The following is a 19642-nucleotide window of genomic DNA, read 5'->3' on the forward strand; positions in this document are numbered from 1 at the left end:
GTCAGGGGGATGTGAATAGCTGTTCAAAACTCACTCAGGTAAATAAAAATCAAGTCAGCCTGACCAGGGGCCTAAATACAGCTGAGTCTATGCCAACACTTAATATAAGCCATCCGCCCTGAACAGCTCACATTTAGAAACTGGTGCTTGGCTTAGGTGTTCTGAGAATCCCTTTCACAGATGCTGGGAGGATTCACACTGAGTGAAGCCACAACTGCGGTAGCAACCTCTATTGGGATGTTCCATTCATAGGGGAGAAAGAACCTCCTCCTTTCACGGTGGGGTCAGGGAGCCCTTTACTGGCATTGGATAGCCTTTTCGCAGCAAGCAGAGTTTCCGGGGGACGGGCATGGCCGCATCATTCAGAAGGAGTGTGTCTATTAGGAAGCCACCGCCAAACCTATTATTAGAATAGCCATCCCTTGGAAATTCTCTCGAATCTACTGAGCAGTTACTCTGCTAACGAGGTTAGCACCGAGTTCCTGATGACACACGGGCAGCTTGCACACAGCTTTCAAAGTACAGGGCCGGTTCACCTTTCCTAAATGCACTATGCACCCACGCTGGGGCAGCTGCTTGCAATACAGAAGCACGGCTTTTGGTCATTTTTAAATGACCCCGTCCTGAAGGGGCTTCCCTCCTCCCCGCCTCCCGCTGTCTCCCTGCATCGAACTTGCTGCAGCCATTTGGAATGTGACGAGCAGTCCATTTTAGCAGACCCGATCTGCAGCCTGCCGCCTGCCCCGAAAGAAGGACTATTCCTGTCACTTCCAGACAAATGAGTTTTTAAAAAATATCCCGCCCAGGTCTGCCCGCAGCAACGTCCTTTCCTTTCTCCCTGGGTTAATCCAGCCTGACTGAGGTCAAGGTGCCCAAGAAAGTGGGTGTGGGGGGAGGGAGCAGAGTCTGTCCGCACGTGGGGTGTGCACTGGAACAATGTCACATCTTCAGCATTCAGTGCTCTATGTCCTCAGTAAAGCACAAGTGTCATGCCCCTCTCACCGGCCAGACATGGACCCAGAACTGCTGCAGAATCTATCGCCTGCCCGCAATCGCGGACGGGAAACAAAGACACATTACCTTTTATTCGTGGCGCTTCCCGGGGAGCCGAGGAACTTCAGGTTTGCAGCGGCGGATCCACCGAAACGGGAGTCCCATGCGCCCCGGGTGCGCAGGCCCGGGGCCTACCCGGCGGCATCCGCGCCCGGCGCCTCCGCCTCCGCCGTGCGGCGCCCGCAGCCGCCCCGCCGGCCCCGGCGCGCCCCCGCCCCCGCCGCCGCCGCCGCCCCGCCGCCCCAGCGGGTCCCCAGTCAGCCCATCGCCCGCTCGCGCCGCTCACGCCGAGCCTGGCCGCGCGCCAGGGCGCACCACCGCCGGCCCGCCCCTCGCCCGCGCGCCGAGCCCCGGGCCGCCGCGCCCAGCCCGCCGCATGCTGGGCGGCCCCGCGCGGCGGACCCGGGCACGGCGAGCGCGCTCGGGGCGGCGGGAGGCCGGGCGATAGGCTGGCTCCGGCGAGTCCCCGCGCGGCGGAGCGCGTCGCCGCCTTCCGCGCCCGCCGCAGGGCCCCGGAGCGCCGCCCGCACCTAGACAATGAACGCGCCCGGCCGGGCCCGGCCCCAGCCCAGCCCGGAGGTCCCCGGTACCGCCGAGCTGGCCGAGCCCCCGGTTCCCTCTCTGCTTCGCAAGCGATCGGGACAAAGTTAGGTCCTGAATCAGCCGCCGAACAGCAGAGGCTGTGCGGAGGAGAGCGGGGATTCCGGACCCGAGGACCCCGACTCTGTCCCCAGCAAATCTCACCGAAACCCACCGCGAGAGGCCCCCTCCCACCTGGGAGACCCAGGAAAAGGCTACCTTGGTTAAACTTGGCTGAAGGGTCGGCTCTTCTCCCTCGATCTAGTCCAGTTTTCTTGCATTAATCTCCCCTCAACTCTTTGGAAATGGAAGTTCCTGTGAGATAACCTAGTCGTGGGCTATTGTCAGAATTCGCAACAATTACTGCGGAGGGGAGACTCCCCTTCAGAGCCCGGGGGAGGAAGACGGCCTGACACGGTCTCTCTTCAAAAAAAGAGAAACAGACTGGGAGACTATCCCGACCGAGAACAATAACTCAATTCACATTGTATGTCTAAATGTTTATTACTTCAGGAGCTCAATTTGCCTTAGACACGTTTTCTTTTCTTTTTTCCTAAAGGAATTGTCAAAACACGGTTGATGAAATAAAGGGAGAAGCAGACAGGAGCACCCGCTTAGTGAAGGTGGAAAAGCCAGCTTGTCTCAGAGGTAAAATCTTTCTCTAGAACTCATTCTTCCCTTGAATTCCCAGGATCCATCCATCCACCTATCCATCCTTCAAGGGAGGGGCTGGTTCCCCTTTCACCCTGGTTTGATGGGGACTCTAGGGTACTGGCACCATTATTTCCAGGGCACTGGCAGGAGTGAAAACTTACAAACTTTATGTTATAATGAAAAGAAATCTCACACATCCTGTCTTCCAACTGATGTTACCAGACACAGCTTGTGTCTTCTCTAAAGATCTCTGGGAAACATATCTGACAGCTTGAGGTCTGTCAATCAACAGAAGGTAAACTGCCTGTGCAGATAGTGTTGGAGGGAAAGTTAACACCTATGATAAGGCCTACCCATCTTATCTCAAGCTGTGGTGATCACCATGCTCCTGGGTGGAGGACTTGATTGTCTGAATCTGAGTAATGGGAAGCTGAAAGGGATGTTTCTGTACTTCTGAAGTCCTTGGGGATTGTTCTTAAGCAAAGCCCAGTTCTCATGCTGCCACTGAAACCCATCTCCTTGTGTTCTGAAGCCCTTAGGGGGGATGTTATTCTTTAGAAGCAGGTTGTTTCTGGTGCTGATTTGTTTAGACTGTAACACCTAGCAGGTGGTGATTAACGAGATGTTCAAAGGTAACATTTCTCTCCCAACTGTTAGTTTGCATTCTTAGAAGAGTCTTGGGGTTCCATCTACATCTACCTCCTGCCTTTCCACTGTGGCCATTGGAACTCTCAGTTTGTCCTGAACTCAAGTTGACCCACAGGCAAAACCTCTTTCCAGGTTCCCTATCTTACAAAACAGCATCCTTCCTCTCCCCTCAGGGAGAGAAGGACCTTTCCTCTCCTTCTTTTCGTTCGTTCTTCACTGTCAAGATATCACCAAGCCTGTCCTCATAAAGAGCTCTGGAAAGTTGCTGGAGACCAGCCTCTTGTCTCACTTGTTCCAGTGCCTGGTGCTGGGTGGTTAATCTTTGTGGCATGAGTAACCCATGCCCCTGGCCCTGGTCAGTGAGTATCACCTATCACCATTGTGTCTCTAGCAGCATCCTGACTGGATCCCAGTCTTGTCTCTCAAACACATTCCCCACACCACCCAGAGTCATTCTGCTGAAACCCACATCTGATCACAGGACTTCTTTGCTTAAACCCATCCAGGTTTCCCTGGCTCTTAGGAATGAAGTCTTCACTTCTTCAGAGGCCTGACAAGTCCTGAGCACCAAGCCTTCCTTATCCATGCATCCTTGTCTGTTGCTACCAGACCGCTCTCCGCTTGAATTCCATAGCCCGATTCCAGGTCCCCTATGTTCCTGGTTCTTGCTCGCCCTGTTGTTCCCCCAGCAGCCAGGGACTGTAGAAGCGACTCAGATCATGCCATATCTCTGCTTACAACCATCCGGGCTTCTCACTGCTCCTGAAGCATCCACCCCATCGTCATCCCATGTTATTATTCTCCAAGTCCCTTGCTATGTTTTGCCACCCAGGCCACTTTTCTGCTCGTGAATGGCTCTTTCCTATTCTTGGCTTTTGCGTGTCTTGTTTCTCCTGCCCAGAATGCTCACCTCTGCCCCCTCACTCTTTGTATTGCTGGCTCCTTGCCATCCTTCAGGTTTTAGCTCAAGTGCTGCCTCCTAGATAGCCTTCCCTGATCAGCACTTGGGAATTGACCTCCCCATCTGCTCTTTGTATCATCAGCCTGTTTATTTCCTTCTTAACTAAGGTTGGTACTCACGGCTGCATGTTAAAGGCACAGACTGATGTCAGACTTCCAGACTTGGCTCTTGCCTCTCATATCTGATAGCTGTGCAACCTTGGGAAAATGTCTTAACCTCTCTGCGCCTCCGTTTTCTCAGCTATGAAGTGGGACTCATAATACTACCAACCTCAATGAGTTGTTGTAAGGATTAAATGAATCAGTATATGTGAAAACCTTAGAACAGGACCAGGCAATATTAGTGTGTACATGTGAGGGCCTCTATGGGTTTTATTCTCACTCTGACCCCAAGGCCTGGGCTAGTTCCTGATGCAGGCTGTCTTTACCCCCTAAGTGTTTTGTGTTTGGACCCCAAACTGAGAATGGATAAAAATTTAGAAAAGGAAAAACTACATTTGAAGAACTTAAGTACTGAGAGAAATTGGCCATGGTTAAACTAGATTAATGAGATAAAAATTTTAAGGTAAATTATCTGGAGGTCAATGAAAATATGAAGGGAATCTATCCTCTCTTTCATCAGCGGTGATCCTTGGAGTTAATGGATGACAAGCTTTGCCAGTCTGAATTCTATAATGGTTTGTTTTCCGAAGAGAAGCCAATTCCAACACTGACAATTCAGGCAGTTTCTTGCAAAGACATAAAGAATCAAAGGACCTTGGCAAAGCGTTGGTCCGTCGGCCAGCCCTAACCTGTGGTTGTGATGAAAGAATAGAGAATGTTGCCATTTTAAGCTCGAATGTGATGCTTTTTGAAGCATTAAACTGAAAAAAGAAACATGGAAGGCCAGTTTCTGGACATATGCCTTTGTGTTTTGCTTTCAGTACCGGGGAAGATTCAGAAGGAAGGAGAAATACTTTCCTTTGGTTCTTCCTGAGGGCAAGCAGGATTTTGAGACCTGATAACGTGGGATTCTCATACAGAGCTGGGGAGCTTTGTGTTGAAAGGAGGTGAAGTCTCCAGTAGAGGAGAGGTGCTCGGAAGCTTGCAAATAGGGGATGGAGAAAAGGGTGGAGAAAGGCAATGGCACACCAGGAAGAAGAAAGGGCTGCCACCAGCAAATGGGAAGACCCTTACTGCATGTCTGCAGAGTGCCTCAAGAGGGCACTGCTCATCTGCCAGGGTAGCATGGGGACACTGGTAAAGGTAGCAAATTCTAGGAGGTGTGTCTTAGGCACAGCACAGGATCTTAGGCATGGAATCTTTGGCTTTAAAAATGGACCTCAACGGGACTTCCCTGGTGGTAAAGTGGTTAAGAATCTGCCTTCCAATGCAGGGGACTCAGGTTCGATCCCTGGTTGGGGAACTAAGATTGCACATACCACTGGGAAACTAAGCCGGCATGCTGCAGCTACTAGAGCCCACGTGCCACAACTAGAGAGCCCACACACCACAAGGAAGATCACACGTGCCGCAACTAAGACCTGACACACCAAATCAATAAGAGTAATATAAAATGGAGGCTTCCCTGGTAGCTCAGCTGGTAAAGAGCCCGCCTGCAATGCAAGAGACCCCCGTTCGATTCCTGGGTTGGGAGGATCCCCTGGAGAAGGGATAGGCTACACACCCCAGTATTCTTGGGCTTCCCTGGTAGCTCAGATGGTAAAGAATCCACCTACAATGTGGGAGACCTGGGTTCAATCCCTGGGTTGGGAAGGTACCCTGGAGGAGGGCGTGGCAACCCATTCTAGTATTCTTGCTGGAGAATCCCACGGACAGAGGAGCCTTGTGGGCTACAGTCCATGGGGTTGCAGAGTCGGAAACGACTGAGCGACTGAACAACAACAATATAAAATGGACCTCGTTCTCAGGTCCTTGGGCATTTCAGTGGCATCTCTGCTGGACCAATGACAAGAGACCCTTTTTATGTCATGAGGTCGAATGTGAGTTGGGGGAGAGGAGAAAATGAGTAAATTCCTGCCACCTTGGTGAGAAAGGACATAGATTTAATTGGGCTTAGAGGAGTAAACTAATATGACTTTTTTTTTTTTTAATGCCCAAAGTTGCAGAGCAAAAATTATACACTCTTCACTAATAGAAAGTACCTGGTTCTTAACTCTGGGATCTGAAGTCATAGCTTTCCTAACAAGCTCAGGGCAATACATGGAGCAGTTAGAAGATGCCTCAGCTTGGATCTTAGCCAGAGTAGCACAGATGGTGGAGAACGATGGGCCCCACTCTTTCCTTTGTGTATCTGCCCAGCAGAGGACACACACCAGCATGGGGTGGATCTGAGTCAGGGCTGCATAATCCTTCTGTAGGAACCTGTAACATGGAACAGCCCTAGAATCCTGCTCTGAAGGTGCAGTGTGACCTTGAACAAGTCTCTTAATTTTTTGGTATCCGTTTCTTCACCTTTAAAACTGGCCTGATGAATGGATAAGAAAGCTGTGGTATATATACACAATGGAGTATTACTCAGCCATTAAAAAGAATACATTTGAATCAGTTCTAATGAGGTGGATGAAACTGGAGCCTATTATACAGAGTGAAGTAAGCCAGAAAGAAAAACACCAATACAGTATACTAACGCATATATATGGAATTTAGAAAGATGGTAACAATAACCCTGTATACGAGACAGCAAAAGAGACACTGATGTATAGAACAGTCTTTTGGACTCTGTGGGAGAGGGAGAGGGTGGGATGATTTGGGAGAATGGCATTGACATATGTATAAAATCATATATGAAACGAGTTGCCAGTCCAGGTTCGATGCACGATACTGGATGCTTGGGGCTGGTGCACTGGGACGACCCAGAGGGATGGTTGGGGAGGGAGGAGGGAGGAGGGTTCAGGATGGGGAACACATGTATACCTGTGACAGATTCATTTTGATATATGGCAAAACCAATACAACATTGTAAGTTAAATAAAATAAAATTTAGACTGTGAAAAAATAAATAAATAAATGGCTAAAATGAAAAAACAACAAAAACAAAACTGGTCTGATAGGGACTTCCCTGGTGGTCCGATGGCTAAGACCCCTCACTCTCAGTGCAGGAAGCCTGGTTTCCATCACTGGTCAGGGAACTAGACTCCACATGCCACAACAAAATCGAAGATCCTGTGTGCCACAACTAAGACCCAGCACAGACTAATAAATATTTTTGAAAAACCGGCCTAATAATCATTTCTCTCTCTAGCCTTATTAAGACCATGGATTCAATAGGTATCAAATATTTTCAAAACCATACAACTGACCACAATTGATAGCTAACATTATTTTGGGTATATACATCCTGTGCCAGGCACCATGCTAAGAACTTTCCAAAACATTCGTTAATTTGATCATCACAAGAGTCCTATGAGGTGGAAATTATTTTTCTCTCTCTTCTACAGATGAGGAACCTGGGGTTTTAAAAGGTGAAATAACAAGCTGAAGGGACTGTGTTCCTCACAATTGAACCCAGAGTTATCCTTTTGTGACTCTGAGCTCTTTTCTTCCAAGCTTAACCATTACATACTAATACACATGACATATACAGGCAATCTCAGTGCAGAGCCATGCACTTACTTTGATATACACTTTTAATTGTGGATTGAGGGACTTCCCTGGCGGTCCATTGGTTAAGAATCTGCCTGCCAATGTAGGGGACATGGATTCAATCACTGGTTGCTGCAGAGCAGCTAACTGGTTGGATCACTTAGTTGCCGCAGAGCAACTAAGCATGTGCACCACGGCCACTGAAGCCCGCACCCTCTAGAACCCGTGCCCGGCAACAAGAGAAGCCACTGAAATGAGAAGACTGGACCCCGCAACTAGAGAGTAGCTCCTACTCGTCAGAACTAGAAAAAGGCCACACGTGGCAATGAAAAGCCCTATTCACCGCAATGAAGACCCAGCACAGACAGAAATGAATAAACTTAATTTTTAAAAGTTATGCATTGAGTCACACTTGGAAGGCATCTAGGAAGAGGTACTTGTACTGTTATATTAGTTCCTAACCTGTACCAAATAGACATTGTTTTACATTCCATTCATGTTTCTGGAGAACAAAAGTGGCATGTTTTCTTTCTACACTTTCACCAGATTTTGAGGATAAAGCAAGACCCCTTTGGGGGCAGGTTAAAGTCCTTGACTGGCTTTAAGTAAATCTGATTATATTTTTATACCCAATCCTTTTTTCTTCTTATCCCAGGTCAATTAAAGGCCAATTCTGAGCCACTTCAATCAAAAAGAAAGAATTATATCTCCTCTCCTGGCCTGACAGCAAGCACTTAAGTCCACAGTCCCTGGGGTAGATGAAGAAATCATCTAATAGCTGTGTTTTATGTCATTATTTTTTTAAAATAGCAATGCCATTTTAAAATAGCTATGTTTGATAATCTTGTTATGTTTTCATTACATGAAATTGTTGCTTATTATTTTTTCCTGTTTGGGAATCCTGATTTAGATTGCCTCAACTCAGGGCAGCAAAAACCCAGGGCAAGTCTTTGTGAAACACAGACAAGAATCAATCAAAACATCACAAGCTAATTAATGTCATTTGGAGCCCTGGGAGCAGCTGTATCACAGTGAGTAGCATATTATAAAATTGGTGTACATCAGAAGTACACTCAAGGACATAGATTAACTCTCTCACCAAACCCTTTCTGTTTATTTGCTCTGAAATATGTATTAACAATAGTTAAGTCTTGGCACTTAATGCCAGATACTGCTTATGCATTTTACATACAACAACTCATTTAATCTTTTCAACAACCCTGGGGGGGTCAGTGCTATTATTAACCCCATTTGGAGGGAAAGGAATAAGGCAGAGAGATGGTTTATAACCCACCTCAGATCCTACAGAGGACAAGTAAGCAACAACCAAATATCAAACTTAGGTGGTCTGAGTTCAGAGTTGAGATTATTGACCCTCACTCAACTCACTGTCCAATGGCCAAGTATTAAATTAGGAGGCATTACTTCCCTTATTCCGAACACAGTGTCTATCAGCAGGAACTTAGTATTTGTTATTTATTTGTGAGCCCATCACCGCATTATGAAAGGGCATTAAGAGAAATATTTGTGAAACTGAACGGAAAAAATTTTCAGCAAGTATTTCTCTTTCAGTTGAGACTTCTAATAGAGAAGGCTTTTGTGCAGGTGACGTCAATCATCAATCTCTCAAGCAAGCAAGAAGAATGTATTGGAACCATGAACCAGTGTTGGGGGAAGGGGCCCAGGATTTAAGAGAACAGAGGCCCCTGTGCCCCAGGGGAGAAAGTAACTCAGTTTCTTGGAGTTGAGATGGGGCTGAAAACTGTCATTAAGTGATGACTTGTGATATGATGACTTTTTTTCTGCCATCAAATATAGATCAGATCTACCCTGAGTTATAATGGCTAAGAATTCGCTATAATTCACGTCATAAATAAAGTGGGCTCAGTGCAGCAGATTTCTAGGGTTCTGATTCAAACGGGAAGTTGGTTAGGCTGTTTGCTGAGATGGGAATTGGATATGCAAGATTAGAACTCAAAAAGATATATGGGTGGAAAAGGAAAAAAATTGGCAATGCCTGTACACAGAGGAAGGAAATCCTGAAGGAAATCAGTCCTGAATATTCATTGGAAGGACTGATGCTGAAGCTGAAGCTCCAATACTTTGGCCACCTGATGCAAAGAACTGACTCATTGGAAAAGACCCTGATGCTGGGAAAGATTAAAAGCAGGAGGAGAAGGGGATGACAGAGGACAAGATGGTTGGATGGCATCACCGACTCGATGGACATGAGGTTGAGCAAGCTCCGGGAGTTGATGATGGACAGGGAAGCCGGGCGTGCTGCAGTCCATGGCGTTGCAGAGTCAGACATGACTGAGTGACTGAACTGTACACATAGGGCATTTAAACCTATGGCACTTGATGAGATTGTCCAGAAAAGATACCATAGTGGGAAAGAGGGCTCAGGATCTAGCTCTCAGGTAGTGGTTCTCAGACTTAAGCCAGCATTGGGATCACCTGGAAGACTTGTCAAAGCCGATCCCCTGGGTCTCACCTTCTCCAGCGAACCACCACCACCTCCCCCCCACTGCCGCCCCTGCCCCCTGCCGCCCCCGCCACCACCTCACAACAGAGTTTCTACTTCATAGATCTGGGTTGAGGATGCAAGAATCTGCATTTATTTTTTTTAACTTTTTATTTTGTATTGGGGTATAGCCTGTTAACAATGTTGTGATAGTTTGAGGTGAACAGAGAAGGGACTCAGCCATACATATACATGTAGCCTTTCTCTCCCAAACTCCCCTCCAATCCAGGCTGCCATACAACATTGAGCAGAGTTCCAAGTGCTATACGGTAGGTCCTTGTTGGTTCTCCATTTTAATTATAGCAGTGTTTACATGTCCGTACCAAACTCCTTAACTATCCCTTCTCCCCATCCTCTCCCCGGCAATCATAAGTTTGAATTATGATTTCTGATCAGTTCCCAGGATGTTGATGGGGCTGGTCAGCAAGCATCACTCTTCTGCCACTGCAGCCTTGGCTTTGCTCCAGGCACCCTGCCCCCCCACTGTTGTTCTGACCCCTCAAACTCCGTCTGTCCCAGGGCCTTTGCATGGCCTGCTGCCTGGAATGCAGCTCCCCAGATATCAGTGCAATCAAGTCTAAACCTTTTCCAGGTCCCTGCTCAAATGTCACCTTCTTAAAGAGAGACTTTCTGACCATCTCTCTCTTTTTTTTTTTTTTCTAGTAATGAGACATGGAAGCAAGTTTTCTTTCTCTTAGTGGTCATTTAGTTTTTCAAATGCCAAACTCACTATGATCTATGACCATCTTTCTTAAGAAAGTAACTCCTCTCACTCACTCTCCTGCTTCTGCCCTTCACCCTCATCCCTTCTCTGTTTTTTTTTTTTTTCCTCTAGGTTGCCCTTCTCACCTTCTAACAGACTATATGACTTATTTACTTGTGTGTTTTGTTCATATCAGTCCTTCCCAGGAGAGGAGGGATTATGTCTTTTTTTTTTTTTTTTTGCTGACTCTCTTAAGCCTAGAACTGTCCCTGGCACATATCAAATGTTCAATAAATATTCATTAAAGGATGAATTTAATGAAGGAATAAAGATTCTTTTGTGTAGAATTGTAGTTTTAAGAATTTAATTCTGGGACTTCCCTGGCAGTCCAGTGGTTAAGACTTTGCTTTCCAATGCAGGGGGTGCAGGTTTGATCCCTGGTCAGGGAACTAAGATCCCACATGCCTCCTGGTCAAAAAACCAAAACGTGAAACAGAAACAGTGTTGTAACAAATTCAATGAAGACTTGAAAAATGGTCCATATCACAAAGAACCTTAAAAAAAAAAAAAAGAATTTAATTCTGATGGAAATTCTTTATAAATGGTTTCTTCCATATCAAAAATGAAATATGATCATGTTGTTCCATTCTGAGAGAAAAAAAGAATCTCCTCTCCTACCTGGGGGTAAAGTCAAAGATCTTTGATATGTTTACCAATAGGCACTGGTTGGGCTGGGACATGACAGGGAACACACTCTGAGGTAGTTTCCATCCTCCTGTTCCCTATCTGGTTAACACACTCTTGCTCTATATTAAACACCTGGATAACAACACTCTCTTACTCTTTAATGGCCTATGCATATCTCTACCCACTTTAACCATTTCTGCATTTGTCTGCATGCCTCACTCAGGATTTCCTCCAAGGTAGGAATCATGGTGGTGCTTATTTTTGGGTTTTATTTTATTTGAAGTCCTCCAACTTTGTTCATCTGTATACAGTATATTTAATGTTGCTTTATCACTGTTTTTTGGCTAAGCATTATGATCATTATCCAGTAGATTTTTTAAGTGAATCCGTTCAGCTAATAAAAAACAGAAGAAGCATCTGTGATGGTAGGAAACAGCATTTGATCAGTGTTTATATGCAATTCCCTGTAATTGTTTTAATAAAAGTGGCCTAAATTATAGTCAATCTGAAGCTATAAATGAGCTCTGTCGCTCATAAATGAGCCAGGGAGAGTTGTGCAGTGTGTATGCACTGTTGGCAGTGCGGAACTTCTGCACTGTGTTCTAAGGATTCCTAAAAGCGTTCATGGAGCCCTGATGAAACACTTAATAATGCTGCAGCTGTAAATTCTATCTTGAAATGGATATTTTTACATCTCCCCTCTCAGTCTCTACTTAGTAAACTCTAAACCGTTTTGATGTTGACTTTCCAAAACACAAGGTTCTGCCTTGGTTTATATTCTTTTATATTCTTCTTGAATGGGGTCTTGGGAAGACCCTTAAGGGTGCTTTCTTGGATTCCACCCTCTTTCTCACTCTTTCAAAAGTGCAAAATAAAGAAATAAACACTGTGGTCTGAATAGCTGCTCTCAGGCAGAGGTGAGGATGTGAAAGTCACTCAGTCGTGTCTGACTCTTTGTGACCCCATGGACTAAACAGTCCATGAAATGCTCCAGGCCAGAATAGTGGAGTGGATAGCCATTCCCTTCCCCAAGGGATCTTCCCAACCCAGGGATAGAACCTAGGTCTCTCACATTGCAGGCAGATTCTTTACCAGCTGAGCTGCCAGGGAAGCCCGAGGTGAGGATACTTGAGGGAAGTTTTGGTCTTGAGTTCTCAGTAGAAGAGTGGATACAGCAGAGACAAAGGAAAGTACCTTTAGAATCTTCAGAGGATGCCTTCTGTGCTATTTGCAAAGAAAATTCTCTTGGAAATGGTTATAACCTAAACTGGGATCAGACAATAATAATAATAATGGCTATTATTTATTGAATGGCACCAGGAACATTATGTGAATCATCTTTAATTCCTGTAGCAACACTGCAAGTAGGTGTTGAGTCCAGCCCCAAGGCCACAGGTGGGAGGCCTTGCCCCAAGGCCACAGAAGCAGAGCCCAGAACCAAGGCCACCTCTGAAGGTGGCTGAGACCCTTTGTAACTGTTGCCAAAAGCCCCCTTGACCATTGCCAGCAGGCTTCTTGACCCCAAATTAGGCAAAAATGCCCACCCCAGTAGTCACTCTATGGCACCCTAACCAATCACCTACTGCCAACCTTCCAGCAGGAATTTTCTTTGTCTTGAGGTTATAAAACTTGGTTATTAACCCACGAAAAATGGTTGACTCTCCTTGGTCTGTCAGGAGGTTGGCCCACTGCACTCGCAGTGCCCACATTATTTCTACTGTTTGTTCTTAATAAACTCACTCCCTTATGAGAAGCTGCATGTCTGGAAATTCTTTTCCAATCTGTACTTGGATTGCTTCAACAGTAGGTATTATCAATGTCCATTATATAGATCCAGAAAATGAGGCTCAGAAACATTAAGTAACTTGCTGAAAGTTCATACCCAGAAAAAGGCAGATTTGAATCCAGGCATCCTGGAATGCAAGGTCAAGTGGGCCTCAGGAAGCATCACTATGAACAAAGCTAATGGAGGTGATGAAATTCCAATTGAGCTCTTTCAAATCCTAAAAGATGATGCTGTGAAAGTGCTGCACTCAATATGCCAGCAAATTTGGAAAACTCAGCAGTGGCCATGGGACTGGAAAAGGTCAGTTTTCATTCCAATCCCAAAGGAAGCCAATGCCAGAGAATGCTCAAACTACTGCACAATTGCACTCATCTCACACACTAGCAAAGTAATGCTCAAAATTCTCCATGCCAGGCTTCAACAGTATGTGAGCCATGAATTTCCAGATGTTCAAGCTGGATTTAGAAAATGCAGAGGAAACAGAGATCAAATTGCCAACATCTACTGAACATTGAAAAAGCAAGAGAGTTCCAGAAAAATATCTGCTTTATTGACTATGACAAAGCATTTGACTGTGTGGATCACAACAAACCATGGAAAATTCTTCAAGAGATGGGAATACCAGACCACCTGGCCTGCCTCCTGAGAAATCTGTACGCAGGTCAAGAAGCAACAGTTAGAACTGGATGTGGAACAACAGACTGGTTCCAAATCAGGAAAGGAGTACATCAAGGCTGTATATTGTCACCTGCTTATTTAACTTATATGCAGAGGACATCATGAGAAATGCTGGACTGGATGAAGCACAAGCTGGAATCAAGATTGCCAGGAGAAATATCAATAACCTCAGATATGCAGATGATACCACCCTTATGGCAGAAAGTGAAGAACTAAAGAGCCTCTTGATGAAGGTGAAAGAGGAGAGTGAAAAAGTTGGCTTAAAACTCAATATTCAGAAAACTAAGATCATGGCATTTGGTTCCATCACTTCATGGCAAAAAGGTGGAGAAACAATGGAAACAGTGAGAGACTTTATTTTTGGGGGCTCCAAAATCACTGCAGATGGTAACTGCAGCCATAAAATTAAAAGACGCTTGCTCCTTGGAAGAAAAGCTATGACCAACCCAGACAGCATATTAAAAAGCAGAGACATTACTCTGCCAACAAAGGTCCATCTAGTCAGTTATGGTTTTTCCAGTGGTCATGTATAGATGTGAGAGTTGGACAATAAAGAAAGCTGAGCACCAAAGAATGGATGCTTTTGAACTGTGGTGTTGGAGAAGACTCTTGAGAGTCCCTTGGACTGCAAGGAGATCCAACCAGTCTATCCTAAAGGAAATCAGTCTTGAATATTCATTGGAAGGACTGATGCTGAAGCTGAAGCTCCAATACTTTGGCCACCTGATGTGAAGAACTAACTCATTGGAAAAGACCCTGACGCTGGGCAAGATTAAAGGCGGGAGGAGAAGGGGACAACAAAGGATGAGATGGTTGGATGGCATCGCCAACTTGATGGACATGAGTTTGAGTAAGCTCCAGGAGTTGGTGATGGACAGGGAGGCCTGGCATGCTGCAGTCCATGGGGTTGAAAAGAGTTGGACACGACATCAGTGACATCAGTTCAGTGAACTGAACTGATGGCAAATAACATAATTTTTTTTCAACAAAATATATGAAGGTTCTTATTGAGCCCAACAGCCACTGGAACCAGTAAATAATCATATACACATGGGCACCGCCTGTGACAAACAGCTGTATCACACCATTTTGCCCTGTGCCTGCACCAGTAGCCACTGCATCATTTATCAAGAATGCTCTACTTTTAAGCCTCTGGGAGTTTCATGGCAAAAATATAGTAGTTTTAAAATTTGTCTTTTTAAGAAAACTTTAAGAAAAGGAAAAGTGTCTCGGAAATTTGACTTTTAAAAAGAATAGCTTCCTGAGCATATCTTTTCCCTCAGCCAGAGGAAACTGCTGGCTGAAATTTTCAAACTCAGAGATGAATTGTTAGTTTTCTTCATGGAATGCAAATAAAAACAACCAACCAACCCCCCCCCCCCAAAACTACAGCCTTTAAAGGGAACCCTAGTACATTACTCTTGCCTGGAAAATCCCATGGACGGAGGAGGCTGGTAGGCTGCAGTCCATGGGGTCGCTAAGAGTCGGACACGACTGAGCGACTTCACTTTCACTTTTCACTTTCATGCATTGGAGGAGGAAATGGCAACCCACTCCAGTGTTCTTGCCTAGAGAATCCCAGGGACTGCGGGGCCCGGTGGGCTGCCGTCTATGGGGTCGCACAGCGTCGGACACGGCTGAAGCAACTTAGCAGCAGTAGCAGCAGCAGTACATTGTTGGTGGGAATGTAAATTGGTGCAGCCATCCTGTCCCTTCACTCATGAAGCTGCCATTCTAGTGGAGGAGCCAGGCAATAAACAAATAAGTGAGTAAGTACATAGTTTATGAGATGGGATTGGCTGTGGCCAGGAGGGAGGTATATCATGTGGAAGTTGGATTGTAGAGAGAGAGGGCAGAGCCTCCGAAAGGCGAGTGTAATGAGTGGGTAAAGAAGTCTGGAAGGTGAGATGAGGCTTGACCATATGTATACCCAATACCTCCCTACCTCCCTGGAGCATATTTGCATCCTGCAAAAGAGAAGATGGCTATGGGCAAGATGAAGAGCTATCAAGTGACTCAGCTGTGGCCCCTGCTGTGCTCAAGAAGGGGAAGGCACCAGGGGACACCCCTGTTGTAAAGATGTCCTGGTTTCCATTTTGTTAAGGCTAATCGACAGGGTATACTTTACTTTCAGTGAAATATTTTACAAAGTTTCTCATACAAATTCTCTCCTGAACTCTATAATTGTAACATGAGGTCTGAAAACATTCAAAAAGGAGTGTGTCTTGGTGTCCGTATAGTCAAAGCTATGGTTTTTCCAGTAGTCATATATGGATGTGAGAGTTGGATCATAAAGAAGTCTGAACGCTGAAGAATTGATGCTTTCAAATTATGGTGCTGGAGAAGACTCTTCAGAATCCCCTGGACTGCAAGGAGATCAAACCAGTCAATCCTAAAGGAAATCAACCCTGAGTATTCATGGGAAGGATGAGTGCTGAAGTTCCAATACTTTGACCACCTGATACAAAAAGCTGACTTATTTGAAAAGACCCTGATGCTGGGAAAGATTGAAGGCAAAGGAGAAGGGAGAGCCGAGCATGAGATGGTTAGATAGCATCACTGACTCAGTGGACATCATTTCAGTTCAGTTCAATCGCTCAGTCGTGTCTGACTCTTCGTGACCCCATGGACTGCAGCATGCCAGGCTTCCCTGTCCATTTTACCAACTCCCAGAGCTTATTCAAACTCAACGACATGAATCTGAACAAACTCTGGGAGATAGTGGGGGACAGAGGAGCCTGGTGTGCTGTAGTCCATGGGGCTGTAAAGAGTCAGACACGATTTAGCAACTGAACACATCTGGGGGAGGGATAAATTAGGAGTTTGGGATTAACATATACACACTACTATATTTAAAATAGATAACCCACAAGGACCTACTGTGTAACACAGGGAACTCTGTTCAATGTACTATAATAACTTGAATGGGAAAAAAAGTTGAAAAAGGATATATGTATATGTGTAACTGAATCACTTCGTTGTACACCTGAAACTAGCAACATTGTTAATCAACTATGCCCCAATATAAAATAAAAATTTGAAATAAAATACAAATTAAAACAAATAGGAGTATACCCTTACCATGGGCAAGTTCATAACTCATAAAATAACCATGTGCAAAGAATGTCAATTAATGAAATGATATAGTAAATATTAAGTAACTGTATTCAATATGCCTGTGATGAGTACTGACAGTAAAACCATTATCAACAGTATGCTAAATTAATAGTATTGACTAATATCAATAATCAATGGCATTCAATATTACTCAAAATAATAACAGTTGTAGTCTAATAAGAGTTTTATTGGTCCCTGGTTGTGGCACAGAAACTTGTTCATGTACAGATATGTACTTTATAACTATTTTTAGTAATCCCTTGGTTGAAATTGTGAAGAATTCTTACCAGATTTTCAAAATGACCAAAACTTAAAAGAGAGCTAAAAAGCAGAATTCATAAAGGTCTGAGAAGCTTTATGAAAATGATGGACTTAACAACAGGAAATATGGTTTTAACCAAACCAACTACATATACATAGGATGAAAAAAAGCAGTACTAAAAAAAAAATCCTGAATTTTGTTGATGACACACTTAATTAGGAACCTGGAGCGTTACAGGGTTGGCTCAAAATCTAGTGCAATATTAGTACACAAAGTAAACCAGAGTGTTAACAGAGGGGTTTATAGGACCTATATATTCAGAACATATGCGAATTACTGAGTTTAATTTCATGGGCTACATTTTAAGATGAATGCTTGCAATTTTAACTATGTCAAGATGAACATAATTAGGGATGCAAAGCTTTCAGAGCCAACTTCAGTGATTGAAGGGAACAGGGATGTTTAGTCCTTGAAAGAATAGCTCTGGTGAGGGAAGGCAGGAGCCAGCTACCTGGAGAATTGATTTCAGGGAGATCTGGTGGTACAGGAAACTAGATCCCTATGGGGACAGAGGGGCTTTAAGAGTGCAGACTTTACTGTGACTTTGTAACTCAGAGCTGCTAACCGATGGGGCGGCCTCCTTGTGACACCGTGGGTGGGTGTCCCTGCAGGGGCTAGGCACCACCTGTGATCCTGCAGGTGAGAAGCCCTCCCTGGGTGGGCAAATGGACTGCTGACCCTGAGTTCCCTCTGAGTCTCGGAGTCAGGGAGCAAGTACCACCAACGAAGAGTTCCATTTGGGTGGCTGGCTCAGGCACTATGGGTTCCCAACACTAGTAATTTGTATTCAGAGAACAAATGTAACGTTGTCTGACTTTAAGCAGTGCTGAAGGCATGGACTTTGAGAAGTAAACACTATCTGGAATGGCGCTGACTGCAGGTCAATTAGAAATGCAGATCCCTCCAAGATAGGAGTCTGCTGTTCATTTATTGAGTTCCTCATCCTCAAAGGCTGCCTGACCTAGCTTGGCCTGGAATCCTCTAGAAGGTTTCATCTTATCCATCCCCTACCCCCACCCCCACCCCCACCCCCACTGCAGACTGTTTCAGAGACTCAGTTCTATCAACTCAACCACACACTCAAGAAGTGGTTCCTCACTTCTTGAGGCTGCTTTCATCCAGCTCATGGACCTCATTGCTCCTTTGGCTGCTCTTGGGGTTTAGCCCTGTCCACCCCCTCTGGCTTTGGGAGCTTGTATTCCAGTACTCCTGCCTGGAAAATCCCATGCACAGAGGAGCCTGGTAGGCTGCAGTCCATGGGGTCGCTAAGAGTTGGACACGACTGAGCGACTTCACTTTCACTTTTCACTTTCATGCATCAGAGAAGGAAATGGCAACCCACTCCAGGGTTCTTGCCTGGAGAATCACAGGGACGGGTGGGCTGCCGTCTCTGGGGTCGCACAGAGTCGGACACGACTGAAGCGACTTAGCAGCAGCAGCGGCAGCCCAAGTCAAGTTCTCATTGCCCTGGAGGAAAGGGCCAACAGGCATATAATTGGCATTCAATAGCCCTGTAATAATTCCATTTATTGACTATCTATGTGCCAGACATGTAACAGTCTATGTTTCATTTAATTCCTGTAATGACATTTCAAAGCAGGTGTTATGCCCACTTTACAGAAGAAGAAACTGAGGTTTAGTGGCTAACTTGCATAGGTTACTCAATGAGAAACAAAACTGGAATTGAAACCTCTCCATCTGCTTCCCACATCTATATTTTTCTCTAGTTTTGAGTCAGCACTTTAATAAAATGATGCCAGGTTTTCAGTAAATATTTGTTGATTAGTGCTTTTTTTTGTTTGTTCACTTGCTTTTAGGGGATGAATAAAAACATTCTCTTCATTTTCATTAAAAAAAAAAAAAAGCAGGCCATGATCTTAGGACTCTCCTGAAACAGTGGTTGAGTGGATTTAAAATGAAAGCTCTATGTTTGACAAATTTGCTGTGAGATTTTATACTTGGATAATTCTAAATGGGAAAAGAATCATCTCTGTGGGCCTACTGAAGTTTCAGCTCTCAAAACTTAATTGAAATTATAAATGAAATTTTAAAAAATTCAGTATAGCAGGAAAGAGTCATACTATCTGATAAAGACTCTCATCACCAAGTAGTGCCTTGAATTTAATGAATAACAAGTCAGGCGATGGCCCAGATGACAAATGTGTGTGGCACCAATTGTGGCAGCTAGGGCCTGATTCAAAATTTGTAAGTATGGGATGGATTGTCGGGAAATTCTTTGACTTTACCCAATTCCTCTCTTTTTTTGTATCTTAATACTCTGAACAAAACATTTTTTTTAGTAATAAGCACACGTTGTACTTTTATTCCCCCTAGGGAAAGAAAAAA

The 19642-nt window shown here is 44.9% G+C and overlaps 1 protein-coding gene across 9 annotated transcripts in view; it reads right to left on the bottom strand.

The window, feature by feature from the left end:
* Positions 1 to 19642, bottom strand: part of FRMD4A (FERM domain containing 4A) — a 749223-nt gene that overhangs the window by 251500 nt on the left and 478081 nt on the right. Inside the window, exon 1 of one of the 9 annotated variants that reach the window (XM_061436074.1) lies at positions 1852 to 2192. The exons of 7 other annotated variants lie outside the window; for them this stretch is intronic. The gene's annotated coding sequence lies outside the window, so the exon portion shown is untranslated. Of the gene's footprint in view, positions 1 to 1080; positions 1227 to 1851; positions 2193 to 19642 lie in introns of those variants that run through there. One more of the 9 variants, XM_061436073.1, reaches the window with a different exon arrangement.

This window comes from Bos javanicus, chromosome 13 (assembly GCF_032452875.1).
Source record: "Bos javanicus breed banteng chromosome 13, ARS-OSU_banteng_1.0, whole genome shotgun sequence".
NCBI classification, from domain to species: domain Eukaryota; kingdom Metazoa; phylum Chordata; class Mammalia; order Artiodactyla; family Bovidae; genus Bos; species Bos javanicus.